General features: G+C 38.7%; 3 protein-coding genes across 6 annotated transcripts in view; 1 reads left to right on the top strand and 2 right to left on the bottom strand.

The window, feature by feature from the left end:
- Positions 1–252, bottom strand: part of LOC134533091 (keratin, type I cytoskeletal 13) — a 115,228-nt gene extending 114,976 nt beyond the window's left edge. For 3 of the 4 annotated variants that reach the window (XM_063370333.1, XM_063370334.1, XM_063370332.1), the window contains exon 1: positions 136–234. The gene's annotated coding sequence lies outside the window, so the exon portion shown is untranslated. Of the gene's footprint in view, positions 1–135 lie in introns of all 4 variants that reach the window. The other variant, XM_063370331.1, reaches the window with a different exon arrangement.
- LOC134533429 (basic proline-rich protein-like) overlaps positions 1–24,765 on the bottom strand; it is a 71,384-nt gene that overhangs the window by 15,050 nt on the left and 31,569 nt on the right. The window lies entirely within an intron of this gene.
- LOC134533088 (cGMP-dependent protein kinase, isozyme 1) overlaps positions 20,493–24,765 on the top strand; it is a 145,261-nt gene continuing 140,988 nt past the window's right edge. The window contains exon 1 of the mRNA XM_063370327.1: positions 20,493–20,583. The gene's annotated coding sequence lies outside the window, so the exon portion shown is untranslated. The remainder of the gene's footprint in view (positions 20,584–24,765) is intronic.

Raw genomic sequence — 24,765 nt, 5'->3', positions numbered from 1 at the left:
TTCAATAAAATTCATTTCTAAAGTTATTTTTTGAAAATGCAGTTTTGTTTTAACGGTGTGTGTGATAGTTAAAAAAGTCCATCATCGGTTGTGGAATGAGAGCGGGAATGTTCTGATCGTGACGAGGAGACTCACCCGCCGGCGTGTCGTAGGTGGAGTCGCTCGCCGCCTCGTGTTCTCCTGTCTCTGCGCCCCTTCAGTTGCCTTCTTCCCTTGGCGAGCGAGCAGCGGCGACTGCGGCCCTGCCTTGGCTGCGCCTCTGTCCCTTCCCCCCTCCCGGGCACTCCCCACCCTCCTCCACTCGTGGCGGCTCCGGTCCTGCCGTCGTGCGCACCGTGCGCCGTCCGCGCGCAAGGCGTTCCGTAACACAAGCGGCGGCGCACCGAGCAGTGAGTGGACAACCTGACAGGTTTTATATGTATATATATATTTTTTTTTGACGTGACAACGTCTAATAAATCGATGAACGCCGGCTGCACGCACGGAAAAAGTGTCCCGTTGCGCACCTTGTCCCGTTACTCACCTTGTCTCGTTACGCTCATTGTACGCTTGCGCCGCATCTGTCTCTCTTCCACTCGATTGGAACAACCATCGATTTGACTTTTCCGAGGCACATTAAACTTGAAAACACTCCCATTCGTTTCCTACTTTTCCTATCATCGTCCTATTCCTTAACAGAATAATACAGATTGGAAGAAGTTAAATAGCAAACATGTATGATAGTTATAGTTGAAATAATCTGTTCGTTAAAGTAATAAACACATTTGAATTAATGAGTGCAAATAAAAGTAAATTTATCTATTAAATTGTAGATTTCATTTCACTCCTTCTTTGTATCCATACAAAATAGTGATAATTCAATAAAAATGATTCAATTCTATTCATACAAGTATGCAATCATTTCATCAATGTTTTGTTATGAAGTTGTCACGTTAAACTATCGTCCGTAAACCGACTTTACAGACAATCAATTTTTTTTTATGTTTAACATTATAAGCCCTCGGTGTACGGAGTTTTTGGTGAGAGTGATTTCGTGAATGCGACCGAATTCGAGGAACGAAAAAAATTGTGTTTACAACCACGGTGATGCCTTCCGTATTTCACCCATTACAGTTGTATTGATATCAGAAGCGCAGGGGAGGTATGTCGGTACATGTGTACAGCATTCTATTTCCATTCAGTCAACACGATATTTCTCACTGCATTAATGTGAGTGATAAGTAATTCTACTTCTGTCCAACCTCTTGCGATATTTCATTTAGTGCATTTGAAAAAAAAACAGTCAAGTATAGTCTTGATTAGTGAAAGTGTGGTGGCAGATGATGAAAGGACACGTTAGAGCAAAACCTGCAGATGCAGAAATTTAAAGTGAAGTATTTATTGGAATGCTTAAAAAAAGGGGGCTCAAACGAATGTACGGTAGCCATTCCGTATTTCAATTCAAAAACTAACTCATGGGGCAACGGAACGAGCTACGCTGGTAATGTGTGATCGTGCCTTCGTGCAGGTAACGGAACGCGTCCCTGGCTCCCGACCAGCTTCCTCCTCCAACCCTACCTAAGCCAGTAACAGATGCTCAGGAGAGAACAGAGGCGTTAGTCCTGATGTCCTGATGTTATCACGTAGCAGCCGCTCATTTATGTCTCACGGCCCATCCCCTCTATTTTTACTTTCTCTTGCTACTGAGGAGGGACAACCCCGAACATTTGCATTGGAAATAAAATAATTTGTGCGTCTACAAAAAAAATAAATCCTGAAAACCCACAGAGAAAATATTTTCTAGGCCACAACAAGAAAAACGTTTCACATTTTTTTTTTGGTTATATGCAAAGTCGAATTAGAATCAGTGATACCAAATACGAACAACTGATTGTTAGGTTTGTATTGCTGTTACCTGTAAGCACTTGGAATGCACCACAAACAAATGTTTGAGTTTAAAAAGCGAATAGGATTTTTTTTTTTGGAAACTACAGGAACTTTGTTCATTTCCAAACACATTTGTGTGGAACATTAAATTTTGTGTACTATTTCCAGTATAATTTTTTTAACAGGCAGTAAACCATTCTTGCTCGCTCCAATGCAACATTAGTTATAAACATTTCAAAGCAATGCATTGTGAAACATGCACTATGCACTTCATAAACGTGCGTTACGATGAAATTTTTGTGGTAAATATTTAGGAAATAATTTGTGAGTGGCACTACAGATAGATTTCTTTTTGACGCACCCTTGGATATGGCGAGTTCGCGGTGACTGAGTGGCAGTATTCCACCAAAGCGATCTGGGTTCGAGTCCCGGCGGGAGTAGCTGGGAAACGAGGTGGATTTCGTCGCAAGCCGAGCGTGTTTTCTCAGGACGCTCCTCATTTCCCACAAATTCATTCCGTCAGTGCTCCATCCTCATATTATTTCCCCTCATGGTCTCAAATGACTCAGTTGTAGACGAGATTTTAAGCAGATATTTATTCATTCTATAGACTATTTTAGAGACTCCACTGGGTCAAATCAAATTTTGTTAGTCCACGTTTATATGAACCCCCACCAATATTGAAGCAAAGAACATAGATTAATAACCACACGAAATTAACCACATTAAAATTAATTTCATAATGAAATATAAGAAAGTCTTTTAAATACGTAATAAGAGTCCTAGGGCGCAGACAAGCAAAAATAACAGTAGCTAAAACGAGACAATAAGCTGGCCAGCAAAAGAAATTTAAAAACAGTTTCTCGCAAAAAGAAGTCAATTCGTACACAGTCCTGCACTATGCAGACAGATCTAGGATTAACGTTGAAGCGGTTCAGGCACAGGTGACGTCACTGACGGAGCATTCAAACAGTCGAAAGGGGTACACGCATGGGTAAGCTGCGGCGCTGAGGCCGGAGCATGGTTTGTAAGGCGATCCACTTACTTGTAGTCCAGGGCTGTCGGCGTGGTGTGAAGTGTACTTACTTGTAGTCCAGGGCTGTCAGCGTGGTGTGGAGCGTACTTACTTGTAGTCCAGGGCTGTCGGCGTAGTGTGGAGCGTACTTACTTGTAGTCCAGGGCTGTCAGCGTGGTGTGGAGTGTACTTACTTGTAGTCCAGGGCTGTAAGCGTGGTGTGGAGCGTGCTTACTTGTAGTCCAGGGCTGTCAGCGTGGTGTGGAGCGTACTTACTTGTAGTCCAGGGCTGTCGGCGTGGTGTGGAGCGTACTTACTTGTAGTCCAGGGCTGTCGGCGTGGTGTGAAGCGTACTTACTTGTAGTCCAGGGCTGTCAGCGTGGTGTGGAGCGTACTTACTTGTAGTCCAGGGCTGTCGGCGTAGTGTGGAGCGTACTTACTTGTAGTCCAGGGCTGTCGGCGTAGTGTGGAGCGTACTTACTTGTAGTCCAGGGCTGTCAGCGTGGTGTGGAGTGTACTTACTTGTAGTCCAGGGCTGTCAGCGTGGTGTGGAGCGTACTTACTTGTAGTCCAGGGCTGTCGGCGTGGTGTGGAGCGTACTTACTTGTAGTCCAGGGCTGTCGGCGTGGTGTGGAGCGTACTTACTTGTAGTCGAGGGCTGTCAGCGTGGTGTGGAGCGTACTTACTTGTAGTCCAGGGCTGTCAGCGTGGTGTGGAGCGTACTTACTTGTAGTCGAGGGCTGTCAGCGTGGTGTGGAGCGTACTTACTTGTAGTCCAGGGCTGTCGGCGTGGTGTGGAGCGTACTTACTTGTAGTCCAGGGCTGTCGGCGTGGTGTGGAGCGTACTTACTTGTAGTCCAGGGCTGTCGGCGTAGTGTGGAGTGTACTTACTTGTAGTCCAGGGCTGTCAGCGTGGTGTGGAGCGTACTTACTTGTAGTCCAGGGCTGTCGGCGTGGTGTGGAGTGTACTTACTTGTAGTCCAGGGCTGTCAGCGTGGTGTGGAGCGTACTTACTTGTAGTCCAGGGCTGTCAGCGTGGTGTGGAGCGTACTTACTTGTAGTCCAGGGCTGTCAGCGTGGTGTGGAGCGTACTTACTTGTAGTCGAGGGCTGTCAGCGTGGTGTGGAGCGTACTTACTTGTAGTCCAGGGCTGTCGGCGTGGTGTGGAGCGTACTTACTTGTAGTCCAGGGCTGTCGGCGTGGTGTGGAGTGTACTTACTTGTAGTCCAGGGCTGTCAGCGTGGTGTGGAGCGTACTTACTTGTAGTCCAGGGCTGTCGGCGTGGTGTGGAGCGTACTTACTTGTAGTCCAGGGCTGTCGGCGTAGTGTGGAGTGTACTTACTTGTAGTCCAGGGCTGTCAGCGTGGTGTGGAGTGTACTTACTTGTAGTCCAGGGCTGTCAGCGTGGTGTGGAGCGTACTTACTTGTAGTCCAGGGCTGTCGGCGTGGTGTGGAGCGTACTTACTTGTAGTCGAGGGCTGTCAGCGTGGTGTGGAGCGTACTTACTTGTAGTCCAGGGCTGTCAGCGTGGTGTGGAGCGTACTTACTTGTAGTCCAGGGCTGTCGGCGTGGTGTGGAGCGTACTTACTTGTAGTCGAGGGCTGTCAGCGTGGTGTGGAGCGTACTTACTTGTAGTCCAGGGCTGTCAGCGTGGTGTGGAGCGTACTTACTTGTAGTCGAGGGCTGTCAGCGTGGTGTGGAGCGTACTTACTTATAGTCCAGGGCTGGTAGCGTGGTGTGGAGCGTACTTACTTGTAGTCCAGGGCTGTCAGCGTGGTGTGGAGCGTACTTACTTGTAGTCCAGGGCTGTCAGCGTGGCGTGGAGCGTACTTACGAACCGCAGCATGGTCCTTCTTCTTATGCCCACACACTTCACGATCATTGATTAGCATGTCTTCGAGTAGGGCTGTGGCGAAGTCCACTTGGCCCTCACTTAACTGCATCACCAGTACACAGGCGAAAAATACGCGCACCACCTCGTGAACAGCCGAGGCGCTGGCACCATCAACTCTCGTGAACTCGTAAAGTTTTAAGATTTTTAAATAGTACCTCACTTATTTACTCAACTATTTTATGCCCAAAACAGGATTATTTCTGACATGTCGTAGATCAGTGTTGTATGCCACCAGAAAGAACGTCAAGTTTATGGTTATAATTCATTTTGACCAAAAGAGAACACAGTGTCTTATGCCTCTGAGGTACATAAATATTAAATTCATGGGGATGTAAGTAGAGAATGATGAATTGATAAATAAGAAAAAAAACGTTTTAACATCAAGGTCATTAGAAGTAGGGGATGTGGTGAAGTGGTGGGGTAAAAAGCCTCAACGGAATGAGACAGGCATGTGGGTGATGAGACATATCTCCCACAACACTACTGCGTCCAACCACGTGCTTGTTGGAGTGTAGTGTTTAGCGGCGGGAATTGTAATTCGCACTTGCTAACCATCATCAGACGTGGCAATGTTTTACGTGATGCAGTATGGCGACGGCGAGGTGGAAAGCGACACGAACTGCGTCACAGCATGCCATATCCTTACATTGCCTCACTTGATGGAAAAAATCAAATTTTTTTTCCTCGCCATGAAACCATCCAGGATGACCTTGATCTGAGGCGAGTGGTCTGACCTTCGGCCAGAAGCAAGGCCGTAGATTGGGCGACGGAGAAGGGTAAAGGGCTGAGTGCAAAATCCCCCGGGCCCGAGTTTCAGTGGGGTCCCGATTGTGTTTAACTTCTTGAATTTACACTTATAATAGGACTTAAATTGCAAGTCTAATGCTAATACATTTCACTGGAAACTTTACAAATTATGGGACAAACTTGGTTCATGTTTATAGTCATGGCAACGGTAACATTTACATCGTTTATATATATATATATATATATATATATATATATATATATATAATTATACATAATAATTTTGTAGGGTTTGAAAAGTGATACATTGTTTTGGAAAAAAGACGGGGGAGCAAAATAAAATATGTCAACAAGAATTTCAGTACTCGCAAGAGAAGTATAACATTTAACCTCGGTAACGAGCAAATTCACGTGTTCTCATGTTGCAAATAAACCTATAATACGAAACTGGGATACGAAATTTAAGTTTGGATACTTAAAATTGATATCGAGTGTGATAAATAATTGAAAATTAAGTTTTTCAACTTCATTTCTTTTCGCGAATAACATGCCACTAGAATTTGCTGCTGGAACAGCTACGTTGACTATGAATAATACGATTTGTGGAGCGGAAGGTTGAACTATACAATGAAACGGCTCCGATACATGAGAAAAAAGACTTGGCAAAACACTAAACTCCGGGTTTGGACCTGATTTTCAACAATTTTTTATTAAAAATCTGACCATTATGTTAAAATTAACTAAACAGTTAATAGGCTACTAAAAAGTTTCACCTTGGATTTGTGACTTTGGTTTGCGCAGTCCGCCACAGATGGTAGCACCGTTACAAATTTGCGTTCGATGCGAATTCCGATCCATTCACGGAATTATTCCTACCAAATGCCGCATACCAAAAGATAAGATGTTACACATAATAAAATATTCCCCCCGGGCCCTTAGTTTCTCTCGTCAGGCTTGGAGGTAGAACAGGCTGGTTTACTTTCACAGCCGCTCATGTGTTTATTACGCCTCCAGCGCTCAATACAGCGTGGTCATTCATGCCCCACGGTCCAGCTCGGCAAGTTCACGGCATTACTGTTTCCACGCGGCGAAATTTATTTATTTATTAAATTTGTGACATACCCACCAACAGTTTTGCAACTTTTGAGGTGATGGGCACGAATTTTTGAGGTGGGCACGAACTTTAGAGGTGGGCACGAACTTTTGAGGTGGGCACGAAGTTTTGAGGTGGGCACGAACTTTTGAGGTGGGCACGAACTTTTGAGGTGGGCACGAACTGTAGAGGTGGGGCACGAAATTTTGAGGTGGGCACGAACTTTAGAGGTGGGCACGAACTTTTGAGGTGGGCACGAAGTTTTGAGGTGGGCACGAACTTTAGAGGTGGGCACGAACTTTTGAGGTGGGCACGAAGTTTTGAGGTGGGCACGAACTTTAAAGGTGGGCACGAACTTTTGAGGTGGGCACGAAGTTTTGAGGTGGGCACGAACTTTAGAGGTGGGCACGAACTTTAGAGGTGGGCACGAACTTTAGAGGTGGGCACGAACTGTAGAGGTGGGCACGAACTTTAGAGGTGGGCACGAAGTTTTGAGGTGGGCACGAAGTTTTGAAGTGGGCACGAACTTTTGAGGTGGGCAAGAGCTGTTAGCTCGTCAGTTACGAGCTGATGAACTGCCCGCCGCCCTGAAGGAGTTCGGCGCGCCAGGGAATCTGGTACAAACGTCGTGGGTGCGACAAGCAGTTATTTTCGGAAGGCAGCTTCGGTGCGGGCTGCCAGCGGGGATTTCCTGGTTCGTGGCCTTTCTTTCCTCGAAGGGAAGGAAGCCTGCGTTTCACTAAGCCCCGATCAGTCCCGAACATGAATACGCTACTTGCTTGTGCAATTAGCAGTGGGAAAATCAAACACAATTTATTCAATGGAGCGTCATGATTTTATAGTATTTTAAAAGTTTCCGAAATAAATTACCCAACTTTTCAGTTCGGTTTAGATTACAGACGTGGAAAAACTACCCTATTGTAAAATAAACGTTAGAGCTTTATATATATATATATATATACATATTAAATATTTCAGATAAAATTATTTATGCAAGTGATATAATATAACCAACCTAGTTTTAGTTACGATAGCCTAGACTTGTAGAAATTTACAAAAAAAATGTGGGTGAATCTTTTAGTACTCGACAGTGATGTGTGAACATCTAACCTAGGTAACGAGCAAATGCATGTTTTTTCATCATGTTATTACTGTTGCAAATAAACTTATAGTAACACCCTTGGAAGCTAAATTTAACGTATAATTCTTAAAAATAATGCCGAGCGTGATAAACAAACATACAAATAAAATAGTTGCTTTTCAAACACCAAAATTTCTGGATGCGAATCACACTCATACTTTCTGCGCCCGCCGCTAGAATTCGCTGCTAAACCGTAAACGTTGCTTTCCACCTTCAAACGCAGATGGCAATTAGAAGCATGAAACAACCAGAAATTTTAAACTATCAGAAACGACTCCGATAAAACACAGGCTTTGGACCTGATTTTCGACAAGGAATTTTTTCATTAAAATACTGCCCATCTTGTTAAAATTCACTAAACAGTTAAAGTTATCAAGTTTCCGCGCATGTTAAAAGTTATTCTTTTATGGAATTACCAAAATATTAAACCGAAACAATCGAAATCTAATATAACACTAAGTATATGTTTCTATATTTGTTTTTTCTTAAACGACTGAAATGTCTGTAAATATTTCCTACAAACAAACCTTAACCTTATTGATCCAAGATTATTACATATTATTTAAAAAAAGTTAAAAAAAAAAAACAGTGACAAGGTATGAACCACGACCTTTGAGGTTACCAAGCGCACGCATTACGGCTGTGCTATAACGACTCTTGGGAATTTTGAAGTCGACTATGTTTTATAATGATTGTAATGCCAGTTTTCTGAGGTATTATAAAACTTGAGATTACTTTGTATTATGACTATTTTAGTTTACAGATTGTATTCTAGGGTACTTTCACTAACATAAAGTTTCATTTGGAACACCAATACTTGTGGTATGTACACTAGTGTTTACGAAAGTGACTACATACGGGTTTATACACTGCTTCACGTGAGTCAGCTATCTTTGTGTCACATTTCCTTTAATCGACTTCCGTTCCATTTCCTCGAAATTTCTTCTACCAAATGTCATAAACCGAGAATTTTGCACAGCATAATTGCTATAATTATATTTATGTAATACACCTAACCTAACTTTTATTTTACAAAACAAAAAAATCGAAAATAAACTAACAGGTTTTATTCAGGTATCTGACTGGGGGTCAATGTACATTAGGTTTCCTTTCCTCGGGAGGCTGCGCGCGCTCTCTGCGCGGCGACGTGTCTTACTACGTGGTCTCGTCGGACTGTGCGCCGTACTGTCCTGCCACCTAGCGAGTACCATTGGAACTATTTGGGTCTCATCACGCTCTGCTCGATGGCTCTTTCGAGGCCACGGTTTTGGCCTCTGACCAACACGATCCGGCTATGATTCGAATTTTCTTTTTGCATGCGGTAAACGTGGTGGATGTTATGACATAGCCGATGGGTTTTCTCGGGGTATTTTCGTTTCCACAATAAATTATTGAAGTAAGTTGCTTCCCTGTCTATAATGATCTCGATGTCGACGTGACGTACAACACTTATTAATTTATACATTCATTCATTCTCAAGCTCGTCCAAATTCCACGATGGTTTAGTGTACACTGCGATAAAATATTTTAAAAGACCTGCTTCATAATCCTAAGGCTATTAGTTTGGGAGGCTTTTTCGTTAGTTTATGCACGAAGCCAAATCAGTTTACTATAGTAATTCACATAATTTTAGCTACATTGAAGTACGTATATGTATTTCACATGCGTTTTCTGTAAGGATGCGGAATTGTGTTTGTATTCTCGCACCGTGTACCGTAGTGTTAAATCACCATTGAAATCAGTTTGGATCAGTGGTGTAGTTCCAAATTTTACAGTGCCGGAGCTCTTTGTATTTAAGACTCTTTGGTTCACCCATCCTGCTAATAAAAGCGGGGGGTCCGGGGGTCCTCCCCCGGGAAATTTTGAATTTCCAGGTGCTAACTGAAGCTATATTAGCAATTTTACTGGCAGAAATAACAAAAAGATTTTGTTAACATAAACTTATATGGAGGTATTAATTTAACAAATATCGGTGAGTTTCATGACTATTAATTTCACTTTATGGAAAATACAAATAATACCCTTACATGTTTTTACAATACATAGACACAAAAAGGACACAACTGGTACATTAAGAGACATTGTCATACATTATATTACAAAACTGTAACCTTGCTACATGGCATTGTACAAAATGTCTGCAATTCAAGTTAAGTATTCAACACTGTTTACAATAAATCAGCAAAAACATTTTTTTCAGTATCTTGGTGTTGCCCTTTTGCTACGCAGGTTCTCGTATCATCTGCTGAACGGTGCGATCTCAGCCACGTTGAAATGTAAGGTTCAGGGTTCCAGTCTTTGAGGGAGGGTCCATGCAGTTTGATTAACATTAGTGATGATACATGTGGTATTAAAAGTCTGTTTCTGGTAGGAGATACAATGATGTTCATCAAACTGAACCCCCTTTCGCACTCAGCTGAACTACACGCAATCAGTTTTGTGCTGTTCATTAACACATTTAGTTCTCTTGGAATACAGCGACTATTGTCAAGATAATCCCGGTAAGCATTTTTTATCTTGGCTGAATTAAGTTGGAATCGTATACAAAGATTCTGTATATCCTCTTCGCCATACCCTACTGGCAAATCGGTGGGCCATTCATCACAGTCAAGAACTTTTATTTGATTCAACAGAATTTCATATTGAACGTTCTTTGTAACAGTCTTGGATGACGCTGACGTTGACTCATGGCTAGACATGGTTGTAAACAGCCTCTTTTTCAGGTTATTTTCTACACTAGACTATAGTTGTTGCTGGTTAATGGATGTCATTTTCGTGTTATTGGTTAATGGTATGGAACAAAACTGTTCTTTCTTGATCGCAATTTGGGCCTCTAAAATTCGAGTGCCAGGCTTCTTCTTGAGAGACTCAATGAAGCGAATGCATCGCTTAATTAGTTTGTCTGCATAGACAATAGAAGCATTTCCATTTTGTAGATTCTCAGAAAGAATGGCTAGTTCTGCTAAAATGTCATACATTATGGCCAAATCAAGTAAAAACTGCTTGGATGAAAAATCGCTTCAATAAGCCATTGTACATGCTTCTTTCAGTGGAAGATTTACTCATATCTACTTTGGCTTTTGAAAAATGGCTGAATAAAGAGCTGTATCCAAACCATACCGCTGAAACTGTTCGGAACGAACTGGCCACCCACCTGGTTGACAAAATACGGCCGATTTTATTAATTACTTGGCCGAGCTCTGCAGCGCACTCAGCTAATTGGCTTTGATTCATTGGGGACCTACTGTACAAAGTATATAATTTGTCCATAAATATGTGAAAATGATTCACATCTGCTACTTCATCAACAGAATCGGCTAATGCTAACTCAAGTCGGTGATTCATATAATGCCAAATTATAATATTTGGATACTGGGATAGAAATTTCTGAGCTACTCCAGAGTGTTTCCCAAGCATAACACTAGCACCGTCACTTGTAAATCCTACCAAATGTTGATTGAGGTATTCACTATTAAACCCGTGTTTATCAAGACAGCATAATAAACTTTTAAAAATTGTCTCAGACTTTTGATTAGAAAGTTCTACTAGATCTAAAAATAAACAAGAGGGTGGTTGTTCTTTGCTTATTTCACATCTCAAATAAACTATTAACACAGATTTTGAACTTAGGCTGGTCGACTCATCAATTATAATTGATATTTTCCCAGACACACCCTTAATTTGTCTATAATCCGTTCCTTCATTTCTTTTGAAATATGCTCTATAATTTCAACAGCACTATATCGAGACTGTAAACCAACACCAACATTTACCCCATTTAGCTTCTGAAGTTCAATTAAACCGAAATGGTCACTGTAAGGTCGGTCATTTTGCGCGATGTAATAAGCTGATCTAAATGTTGCTTTTGTTGAATCATGCTGAGCTTTACTCATAGATTCACAAACATTTTCAATTGATTGTTTGTGAGATGTTTCAACAATTTTCTGTGCTATACGGTGAGCATTAGATTGCTTGTGTTCGATTATTTTTTTACGTAGTGATTTAAGCTGATCTGATCTGTTAGATCCGTGATAATTCACTGAATATGAACGCCATTCATTAGCAATAGAAATTCGCTCTTTTTGACTATCTTCATCTTTCTTTACGAGTTCATTATCGTCTCTAGGCGAGTCATTGAGTTGATTATACTGAACCGAGGTGCCTGAGATACACGTATCAACACCAGCAGTGGAGATATTTGAAGCACCAACACAACTAGTAACAGGGGCAACCCGAGAAAAGAAAGAGGTCAACGTATTTTGTTTCGGTTTTTGTTCCATTATTACTGTAGATAAATTGCTAATAATGTTCAATTTTCAAAACAAATGTCTTCCTCATGCTATGTAGGTAGTTCACTGACTAAAAACAATAAATTATTTGCTAGTAACATGGCCATAAAAAACTATAACGCACAGCACTTAACCACAGTCTACAAATACGCGCAAATTAACAGAATAGAAAACAAAACTGAACCAGGAATGTAGCCAGTGTCGGTGTCGCACAGATGCGGTGTTTAGTTTTGCAGCTGCCTTGAAACTGAATAACACAGAGCTACGTCAACTCATTTCACTGCGCAGTGCGCACGCGCATGGTGTGCCTGCCAACCTCCTGCATCCTCCTTAAAAATATCCTTAAAAATGGAGGGGAAAAAAAGTCACGCACAAAATAAAAGATCGTGGTATCTTTTGCTTGCAGTTTTGTTTTTCTCTTTTAATACCACAACCTGCTCGTTGCAAGCGAAGCCTCGGTATATAATGCGGTAAAATAATAGGAAGTTTTAACTCGATGTTTTAGTGCAACCGCGCACGCATAATGCCAGCTTTACATATTCGTAAGTTACGAATCGTAACACAGCAATCAACAAATCTATAGAGATATTCAGTAAAGAGCATAATAAATTACGGGACAAGAGATAAAAAAAAAGGACACGCGCGCACATCAAAAATCATTTGTTTAGAACGTTTATCGCATATATATAATTATATATATATAATTATTTTCCCCCCACCAAAACAGTGGCGGAGTTTCCGCTCCTGCCTCAAGAGCAGTGGCGGCTCCGCTCCGCCACCCACTACAACCCTGGTTGGGATATGGTGATAATGGAACAGATTCACGGCAAAACTGGCACAATATTGGTGATTTACATCTGTATTAATTACCGAGTGCAAATGAATGCGGAAGCGTTCTATTCATCCCCAAAAATTTAGATGTAATTATATGCTTGAAAATTTATTTCTCTGTGCAATGTTTTCCCTCCACAAGTATCATAAGAATTTAAAACGTCTGTTGATAATTTAATAAGAATTAATAAATGTGAACTATAAAAAAACTATTTAAAAATAAATATGAATTTAATTTTAGGTATAACTCTTCCATTAAGCATTATGTCAAAGACAATTGGAACAGCTTGGTTAAAACATATTACAGTAAGGCTATTTAAATTTGAACTCCTACACATGCTTTTAAGAATAACATTTCTTCCAGTCATAAGTAAAAATGTAATTTTCCACGACTTTTCTAAACGAAGTTCTATACAACCACGCAAGGCAGGGCTGGTGTCGATGGTTTACAAGTTACCAATTGTTGTAGTAGGACTTACAAAATTTTTGACGTGACAACGTCTAATAAATCGATGAACGCCATCTGCACACACGAAAAAGTGTCCCACTACGGATGTCCCACTACGGATGTGTTCTGCTTGCTCATTGTACGCATGCGTGGCATCTCTCTTCCACTCGATTGGACCAACCATCGATTTGACTTTTCAATCATATTTTGTCGTTTGAATTATGTATTAATATTATGTAATTTAACGATCGTCCACCGATTTTCAGCACAATCGGTACGGTTATTTAAAAGTAATGTTGAAAATTCAAATACGTTTTGAACCAACAATGGTGTTTTACAGTTACACATAATAATTCAAATTAAACCCGGGATCTTTTGCACAATGTTTTAAAAAATATTGTAACACATTATAAATAAGTTTGGTGTATTTGGGATGCGTATTTGTTATCAAATCGTGTTAATATTTTACCCCTACCTTGAACAAAGTTTTTATAAATAAATATTTATACATAAAATTTGAAACTACACTATTTTAGTATGGCCTCGTGGGCGTGTGGTTAGCGTACCTAACTTTAATCTAAAGGTTTTCGGTTCGAATTCCCGCAACTGTGAATTTTTTTTTTTGTACTTGTAAAAATAAATATGACGCACGCAATATTTCAAAACTAATAAATATATTTGAATTAATGAATGCAAATAAAAGTAAATTTATTAATTAAATTGCACATTTCATTTCACTCCTTTGTATCCATACAAAATAGTGATAATTCAATAAAAATGATTCAATTTTATTCATAAAAGTATGCAGAGGTAGATTTTATCATGCAAAAGATTGAAAAATCTAAAAAAAATTCTTCCTCAAAGAATATAATATTTTTAATGCCTAAATGGTTTGGTTGCATAAACCTATTACGGCTCAGTCTCAGGCCGAATATGATATTTCCTTTTCTTCTGGATCAATCATTTCATCGATGTTTTGTTCTGACGTTGTCACGTTAAACTATCGTCCGTAAACCGACTTTACAGACAACCAATTTTTTTATGTTACTCCATGCTAAACAGCTCGAGTATGTTCTATAATATTTGGTACAAATATGAATTACAAAGAATATGGATTTAGATTTGGTATTATTAAGTAACGAGTATCACCGAACACTTAAAAGCGGGAGGAATGAACTGTTAGAAAACAATTTTACATTGAAAATAAATAGAGGACTGTATTTTTACAATATCATTCCTGGAAGGAAAAGGGATGGGTTGAGAAGTGAGTTGCATTTCATTAAGTGCCGGTATATTACGTGTCTAGGAATCCACAAATGTAATGTAATTTTTTTTATTTCGTTTAAAAAAAAAAAGTCGAGTGGAGAGAGGGTCGGAGGCAAGGCTGAGTGGCGTGAGAGGTGCCAAGTGAGGGAGTATTGTCCGCGCGCTGAGCCGATATGTCTGCAAGAGACAGCCGTACCCTGGGCGCGCAGTGCGGGTTGCCGAACTCTTCAGGGGCTGCTGGGGACCAGTCCCGCGGGTTGCCGGACTCTCCAGGGGTTGCTGGGGACCTTCGAGCGGAGAGTGGGGCAGAACCGAGGCGCCAAGTACGAGTTCTGTTTGGAGAAACCCTCGCGTTCACCAGCGACGAGCGGCTACATGGACCCGAGATGACATCGGCGAAGCCCACAAGTGTCGTGGGGACAGCGGTGTACGTGTCATAGCGTGGACATCAGTTATCAAACAACTTGTCGAAGGTGGTATACAGTGTCCTAATAAGACTTATTTTATTCTTATTTTTACAACCTGAGGGGTTAAATTTATTGTTTCTATATTTTTATTTTATTTTTCATTTTAGATATGTACATAGTTTCAAAAACATTGCCTCTGACTCAATTGTGATCCGAAATATGTTAAGCTTTAATAAAATTATATCATATGTTTTTACCTCATTAAGAATAATATTTAAATGATATATTTTTGTGGGGTTTTCATTTTCAAATTTCTTTCCCTTCTTTAAAATATATTTTAAGTAATTATCGTTTTATTATCAAACCAAAATACCCTTTTATATCTCCCGCTTAGTAAGCGAATCATAAATAATTGGGAAAAATACACTAAGTGAATATTTTTATCTCTTTGACAAAACAATTATTTTTTCTATGAAAATATGTTTTTAAAGTGAGATTTCCTGAATTTTAAAACTTTTGTCTGCTCTTTTGATAATTTTATGTATCTTTTTATTACTCAAATAATATTTTTTTTTGTAATTTTAAACGGAGTTACTGCCTTTAGAATTTCCCCTAATTTCAATGTTATATACATAATAGATTTTAATTATGCATGATAAGCTATTTTAATGGTGTTAAAAATAACTTAGAAAACTAATAAAATACAATAAAATAATTGTTTTTTTTATGTAGGAATCAACATTTTTCACTTATATTAGAAAATTTGGAGTACTAAAGGGTTAGTTGAACTACCATAAATGTTATAACTGAAATAATTTTACCTAAAAAATATTTCTAAGAACTCAATACCGAAAACTCAGCATTTTTCATAATACACTTAGCATGGAAAAACATGCAAACCATGGACACTGGCGCTGCCTTGTTAGAGTTGTATACAAAATTGCTTAGAATAGTGAAGAAAAATTACCTAGGATAAATTAAAAGCGTATCTAGTAATTTTAACCAAAATACTTCATGTTATTTCTTATTAATCAAACTACCTATTCATAATTTCTTTGACACGATGATTTACTGAAGCAGTGATACCTGAAAAATTAACCTATGGTTATTTTTCACATCGTACATCTCTTTTAATTATTTAATATTTATAATGATCAACAGACGTTTTAAAAACTCTGATACATTTAAAGGAAAAACCTTACAGAGTTAAATAGGTTTACAAGCATATACTTGCATGCCAATTTCAGGAATGAATAGAATGAATTAGCATTATTAAGCACTCGGTAGTTACAGCCGCAAATAGCACATGTTTGTGCCAGTTTTGCCATGCTTTTGATCCAACTGTCTGAACGCTTATTTAACGTCACGGCACACGCTGCGAGATCACAAAAACATGCGAAAACGGGCCATATTATCACACATTATTCTTCATTATGCAGTTATTGATATGTTAACTAAACACATTGGAGCCGTAAAAATAGTTCTTCAAATCCATTTACACAAATATAGTCTAACCATTTTAATACTTACAGAAATTCATAACCATAAACAATCTCCTTCAGTCCTTGGTACGAAACAGCTCTCACTAGAATCTCTGAACGCAGTTGTTTCCATGATTTCCAGAGTGTGTACGGTATTGAGTTCTCTAATATTTGCTAAAAGTAAATAGTTTTTTTTACTAGTATAGTGTTGTAGCGCCCGAACTAAAAGATGCTCAATTTGCCGCTAGATGGCAGGTGACTAGAGTACAAATAAGTATATATATGTTAATAAATTAAGTATTTTTGAGAGATTCTGTAAATTATATTTTATACATATAAACTCATAAAAATGAGCACTAATAAAACCATGGCATTACCACTATCGAAGTATGACTTGCAGGAGAATCACATGTTAACTACAGTGTATGAGCTCAGACATCACCCATGTAGATACATGACGACATTATGCTACGTGGGTTCCAGCAAGAGGCTGGAAGTAATGGAATATGTAAATTATTGTAGTTGCGTAAAAGGTCACGCTACTTTAACTTGTGTTCATATGGAAATCCCAATGTTTTGTGATTTTAACGTCCAACGTTGCTTACATTTGGAGCAACAACAGCATTACTCCACGTCTTCGCGTATTTTACTTGTCATACACGTAGCCTATGTCTTACCTTCCATGATTTTTGTAATATAATACAGAAATTTCCCGATTTTCACTTCCTAGGGGTGGGTTTTCGTAACTAGGTATATGTGTTAATCGGGGCCATAGAATTGTATCCCCTTGGAAAGGATACCTTTCATTTGGTGGCGGTAGTGTAGCTGGGTATAAACTGAAAATGTACCCTTCCCGATTTCTTAATATGTTTCGGTTTTAACGCAAATATGCACTGGAAAGGTATCCCCTCGGAAAGGGTGCCTTTCAGGATTTTCTGTACAATGGCGCAGCAGAAAATAAACTGAAAATGTACCCTTTCCGATTTCTTAATATGCATATTATTTTCTGCTTTAAAATCGTCAAAGTTATACTATCTGGAAACATATCCCAAAATGGCTGCCAGACAAGTAATGTATCGATACAAGCACCTAGTTCCTCAGTTTCATACTAGGTAGCGCTGGTAGGGAGTGTCCACAGAAAACCTTAGCAAACTAACCGCCTATAAAGCGTAACATTTTAAATTGTATTCTATTTTGTCTTTTGTTCTGCGTGTAAACTCTACTTCACTGAGAATATATGATAGGAGGAAAATTTTCATCCCGTGTATTGTCTGTGTTAGTGCACCATACTTACCTAACCTAACCTAACCTAATCTAACCAAGGGGATAACTTTCAGGATTTAAATAGCAGAAAATAATATGCATTTTAAGAAATCGGAAAGGGTACCTTTCCTGTTTATTTTCTGCTGTGTCATTGTACAGAAAATCCTGAAAGGTACCATTTCCGAGGGGATACCTTTCCAGTGCATATTTGCATTAAAACCGAAACATATTAAGAAATCGGAAAGGGTACCTTTCCAGTTTCTACCCAGCTACACTACCGCCACCAAAAGTATGAAAGGTACCCTTTTAAGGGAATATAATTCAACCCCCCCCCCCACCCTGTTAATCCAGTTAATGAGCTACCTTTATTTCAAATTTTATTCGAATGCGTTCAGTATTAAAGAAGCGAATGTGTAACAAACTTCTAAACACACAAACAACGTAAATTTTTCATTTATATATTAGTAGGATTATGTTATAAAAGTTTTTTTCTATCGAATGATATCACATAAAATTTAAAGCATTTAGTGAGAGTTATTAAGATATTTATTTGAACCCGACAAACATTTGTCAGTTGCAACGTTATGCACCTGTGGCTGTTGGAAAAAGTCCACCACTTGGAAGAAATTTATCATAAGATCCTTCTTACCAGTCTCACGCATAAGAATAAAAATGAAAAAAAAAATCATCAAAGGAACAATTAATTGTTTTGATCTTCTCTTGATCTTCCAATTTTAAATTTGTTGTTTGGTTTTTGAGGTAAATAAATATTGACCAAAAAAATGCAAAGTAAGGCTAAACATTTGTGCATCTGTACTAATGATTTAACACAAAAACCACTTATGATAATATATGGACTTGAGATTCAATCAATGTTTAGATAGTTACCTTAGGTTTAATTTAGATTACATTTTATTCTGATATTTAAATGTGTTCAGTATATGTAATGATAATTATACACACAAATCTAAAAGCAAGCTTCATTAACTATATTTTGAGTTTAACTAACAAAATATTGGTTTGTAGCTTGACAGTTAAATCCCATGCAATAACTTAAGTCATTGTGTAAATCATTTTGTTTTTAATATTAGTTCAATTTTGTCGTCAAATATGATCTTTACAAGTTAGTGATTCTACTTAGTTGTTTGTGCTTGCTCTTAGACGTAAAACCTAAAACAATCTAGTTTACAAGAAGCTTAAATGAACATTTAAGTTTAGTAAACTCATTAATAATCAAAATGATCATTTTTGTCGTGATAAATAACCTGGGTGATTTATTTTATCCACGTAAAAGAAGTCACGGGGACTTTTTTTTAATAGTTAATTATAAATATCTACATCATCAAGGAAATTAAACAAACAAACGCTTAGAAGATAATTGTCATTGGTCAACGACATCAGTTGTACAGTAAAACTACTATCGCTTGTAACACTTTAACAGATTGAAAAATATTTCAACCTCTGAAATCAAGTTGAGCCATGTTGACGCGATAGTTTTTATCAGTATTCCATTACTGCGCAGGTTTGTTTACTAATATCAGCACAAAACATTTAAAAAACGCGTGTTTAAGATATACTTTTGATTTGAGGAAGCAGGAACAATTAACATATGCTGTGCGAACAACATAATTGTCTGAATATGACAAATATAATGTTATACCACTTAACAACTCAGTTGAAATGAGAATATGACAAAAATGCTCAACAATATCTAAGAGATAAACTTGTGAGCTTCAATTTCTTTCTTAACAACACGAGAAATAATTATCGTTGCATTTACCTACGTAAAATATGAAATGACCAACAGCGAGAGCTAAGACATATTTATTTTACTTCTCTCGTTCAAGGAACAATGCAAGTCCTTCTATTGCAAATCAGTTTAAGTAAAGGTAATTTTTAAAGTTCTGCACTGCAATGTATCTTGAAATTTGTCTGTTTAGTTGTATTTTAATACTATGTGATTAACCTAATATAACAATTATTTGAAATTCAGGTCTTAAGAAGTGCGGGCATACACACAGGTTGCGCAAAGAGTTTCAACCATTGTGATAATAAATAAGACAAAAAAGAGTTTCTTTTTCCTTTACTGTCTATGTCATATTCGGAGGTCAGGTATGAGAAATTAAGGTATTTTCCAGTTTACGTCTTGCAGTGCTGCTAATTGTGCTAAGGTACTCACTTAAAATTTCAAGACAACATTTTCACTTCAGTATCAGCACAAAATTTAGCTCATACTTGAACTGTATCATTATCTTTAGTTTCAACCATTGTGATAATAAATAAGACAAAACAGAGTTTCTTTTTCCTCTTTACTGTCTATGTCATATTCAGAGTTCAGGTATGAGAAATTAAGGTTTTTTTCCAGCTTACGTTTTGCAGTTCTGCTAATTGTGCTAAGGTACTCACTTAAAATTTCAAGACAACATTTTCACTTCAGAATCAGCACAAAATTTAGCTCATACTTTAACTGTATCATTATCATTATATTTAAAAAAAAAGTTTTTTTTTAGTACGGTATTCTTGAAGCTTAGGGCTGATGCGAGTGTTTCACTTATTTGTAGGCAGTGTAGACGTGAGCTACCAAGCAATCCCTGACAGCACTAGAGGACTGCACAGTGTGCGGCCAGCCTTGCCGGTGACGTCACGGAGCAGCGTGCGGCCGGCCGCGCGCGCTGCTTGTGGTGGCATCACTGGCGCTAGTGACGTCACGCGCCCGCGGACGGCGGAGCGTAGCCGCGGCTGCTAGGTCGCTCAGTGTCGGCTTGGCCGTGGACGACAGCTGAGTCTTCGGCGGGCAGCGGGCCGCTCCGGGGTTGGCACTCCTGCCTCCGACAGATCGCTGGTGAGCCCTCCGACCGCTGGCTACTCAGTCAGCTATTCACGTCACTTGCAGCCTATAAGAATACATTTCGTGTCAAGGTATTTCACAAAATACTGTAGCTTTTCTCCTGTGGTTATTGGCTGAGGTCGGTGAGAGGTGTCGTCCCGCTCTTGAAGGGGCCAATGAGAATGTGGTCACCGTACTGCTGCTCCCTCACAATTTGCCACGACTCTTAGAAAAAGCTACAGTGTTTTGTGAAATACCTTGACATGAAATGAAATCGCGAAATACAGGTGTCCCTACCTATAAGAAGACCCGAAAAATTTCATCCGTTCGTCCGTTAAAAATTTGGAAATTAGGTTATAAATACTTTTGACGGACGGATTTAACCTCCAAATGTCTACAAGGTTTTGGTATGTCAAACCTTATTTTATGAAAAGGTTTGAAATCTGTTTAGTTGTTAAGCAGCTTCCATAATTATTTTCTTTAACTAACGTTTCAATAAAATTTTTTTTTTTTAACAAAGACAGTCGGAGTCACAGAAGTGTAGTTAATTACTAGGGGCAGGAAAAATTATCTTTTTCAAATACCTCTAGGATAGACTCCACAGTACTCTGCACAATCGGGCAAATGCCATCTGGTTATCGGCTGCCGACTTGTCCGATGTTTCAACTGGGTAGCCTTGATTCAACACTTCTTTAGTGGAGAGTTTCTAATTGGTCAAGATGATTACCTATAACATGTGTGCCAATAGCGGAAGAAGCTTAGAGCTATACATATTTTTATTATATCCTATGGACAAATGAAACAGTATTTTTTTTTGGTCTCTATAATTAGGCATGCTTAAATAACCACTAGAGTGAAAAAAATTAAGGTTAATGAGCTATAAGTGCATGAACAACTTACACTATCGTCAAGCTAATGTAATGATACAAGAAATTTTTTCTCAAAACATTTAGGTTTTCTCAACAGTTGGCAGCGTTGGGATAGAAAAAAATATATATTTTTACGGACGAGCTGAGTGTTGTAGATTGCTCGGTGGCTGACGGACGAACGGATGACGGCCGGATGGGCGACTTACGGACGCGACGGGCTATTGTAATTTCCGGCCTTACTTTACTCACATAAATATAGTTTAAAAAACTAAAGAAACATGCTTTTAAAGATTATCAAACTAAAACGTTAAATATAATTTTAAAATTTAATTTATGACAATAGTATATAAGCAATACTAGTATAAATGAGAAAAAAACTTGAGGCGCTTTGTGCCATATTTTTTGTATATTAAGCGCCCCATGCTTTTTTCTCATTTATACTAGTATTGCTTATATACTATTGTCATAAATTAAATTTTAAAATTATTTTTAACTTTTTAGTTTGATAATCTTTAAAAGCATGTTTCTTTAGTTTTTTAAACTATATTTATTTTTAACTTTTTAGTTTGATATTCTTTAAAAGCATGTTTTTTTAGTTTTTTAAACTATATTTATGTATAATTATCTTAGGGAAATGAGTTACCGACACTACCTATTATCATCTGAGATAACTATTTGAAGTTGCAACGTCACAAAGAAATAGTAAAGTCTCTCCGAATCATTTACAGTTAGATGCATGGATATAATCTTAGAATTTACCAGAAAAAAAACTTTTTTTTTCGGCGTGGCCGGGAGTAGAACCCACGATCGCTGACTACGAAAGCTGTCGTCTCAGAAGTCGCGCGCCTTAGACCGCTCGGCTAACGAACGTGATGGAATTGTTGGGACATTTTACAGTCATGAGCCACTCACTCTTAGTCGAAAGAGTTACAGACGGACAGAAAGAGTTACAGAAGGACAGACAAACATACAGGTGAAGCTAATATAAAGCATGTAAAAAGAACTAAACTGTATCCTAAAGGCCGTTTGCAGAGAGAGAGGTAGGTGAGTAAAATCTAAGCAACAACTTGGCAGGATAATCAAACGGAGAAATACGTTCTTTTTCCCGCCTAATTCTGTGTCCTGTAACTCGCCTCATGTTTGACAGTTCTCTAAAGTAGTCAGGGTTGCTTGTCAAAGAAGTTTTACTTGCAAATCATTACATTTTTTTTGTGCACTAACACTGAAAAATAAAAAAAAAGGTTGTTTAGAAGCACTGTTATCAGAACAACGACGGACTCATCCCCTGTTTGTATGCTCCAAACAGACGGATACGTAGACCATTGATACTGGTTTTGAGAATTATTATATTTGAGAAAATTTACATTAATCCGACTTTAATAACGCAAATTTAAGATCGCAAGGTCATGCACAGACTTGAAGTGAAGATATCCCCAAAAGCTGTGCAGTCTTGTGGGCGTTCAGAATTTTTTTTTTTCGCAAAAAAAAAAAACGCCTGCTTTTAAAAATCAACTATTTCATTTGAAACTGTTGTACCTGAGATTATTTAACTTGTCCTGGAGAACACCCGGAATGAATAACAAACACGTGCTCAGTGAAATCATCCTCCAAACATTCTTCAACTAAGGTAGGAGTTGTCATCCGAATAACAACCGGTGTTGCTGTACAGGACTAAGAGGATTTCCTTAAGTAAAACTTTAGTACTACTTAATTACTTAAATTTACGTGCGCTGGGATTACTACTATGCAATAAACTGCGCTAGTTTTTTTATGACTTGATTGTGTTTAGTTCCCATGCAACTTGGTGTCACATTTTATTATCATAGTAAGCTTCGAAATTCCCCTACATACTCGAGTCAACCTTAGAAAATTATCGCAATGATCATATTCAGTATTTCGTCAAAAATAATTTTCGCTGGTTCAAATCATTGGGTTTATTACTGAAATTTATAAAAAAAGAATAAAATTGCTATTTTTGTCTGTAAATGATGCGTGTAGTCAGTGCACAGCAGGATTCAGACTGGATGCTACGCCTGTGACATACAGAGCACAGGTCAATCAGTACCTTCTAACCAAAAGTTGGGAATTTGTCTTCGTGTAGTCCGGTGAACCCTGAAACGTAGCAGATTACACTTTCTCGCTCGCGTCAGCTAGCCAGAAAGCTAAACAGAACAGATCCACACATCAGGCCTGCTTCTATTTCAGCCGGCTGGACACTTACTTCAGATAAATAGTGAGCCAATAAGAGAAGCGGCACAAAGGAGAGCGTATTTTTAATTTTAGTCTGTCACTAAAGGAACCTCGAGAATCTTTTTTGACGTGACAACGTATAATAAATCGATTAACGCCGGCTGCACGCACGAACAAGTGTCCCGTAACGCACATTGTCCCGTTTGCTGTGTCCCGTTACGCTCATTGTACGCTTGCGCCGCATCTATCTCTCTTCCACTCGATTGGAACAACCATCGATTTGACTTTTTACAGGCACATTAAACTTGAAACACTCCCATTCGTTTCCTACTTTTCCTATCATAGTCCTATCCTTAACAGATTAACACAGATTGGAAGAAGTTAAATAGCAAACATGTATAAAAGTTATAGTTAAAATAACTCTTCGTTAAAGTAATAAACATATTTGAATTAATGAGTGCAAATAAAAGTAAATTTATCAATTCAAATGTAGATTTAATTTCACTCCTTCTTTGTATTCATACAAAATAGGGATAATTCAATAAAAATGATGCAATTTTATTCATAAAGTATGCAATCATTTCATCAATGTTTTGTTATGACGTTGTCACGTTAAACTATCGTCTATAAACCGACTTTACAGACAACCAATTTTTTTTCCGTCCGGTCTCTACCAATAAATAGGGACCGGAAAAATTCGCGTAGGATGAACTCCATAGTTCTACGTACACTCGGTCAAATGCCACCCACTCATTGGCTGCTGTCTTGTGAGACGTTCCAGCGTAGCAGCCTGTGATTCGATAAAGCTTTGGTCGGGCGTTTCTCATTGGTCCAGAGTCATCCAGGTGAGTTGTGAACCAATAGCAGAGGCAGCACTGAGGTACAACGATTTGTATTTTAGCGAAATGAATTCGCGAATTTTTCCGGTCTCCACCAATAAATAGAACCATGAATTTTTCGTGAACCTTTCTCCCCCACTGAATAACTGTGATTCGTGTACATGTACCTGCAATATACTCAACCAATCGTGAAACACAGACAATGCTACAGCTTTCTAACTCTTTTTACAGAAAAAAAACATACAGGTCCCAGTATTTTTCCACGCATTTTCGTTTGACTGCAAATCGGTTACGCCTGC

This window comes from Bacillus rossius, chromosome 6, assembly GCF_032445375.1.
Source record: "Bacillus rossius redtenbacheri isolate Brsri chromosome 6, Brsri_v3, whole genome shotgun sequence".
In the NCBI taxonomy this organism is placed as follows: domain Eukaryota; kingdom Metazoa; phylum Arthropoda; class Insecta; order Phasmatodea; family Bacillidae; genus Bacillus; species Bacillus rossius.
Note: the sequence above shows the minus strand (reverse complement) of the source record. Positions and strands in the feature narration are given on the sequence as shown.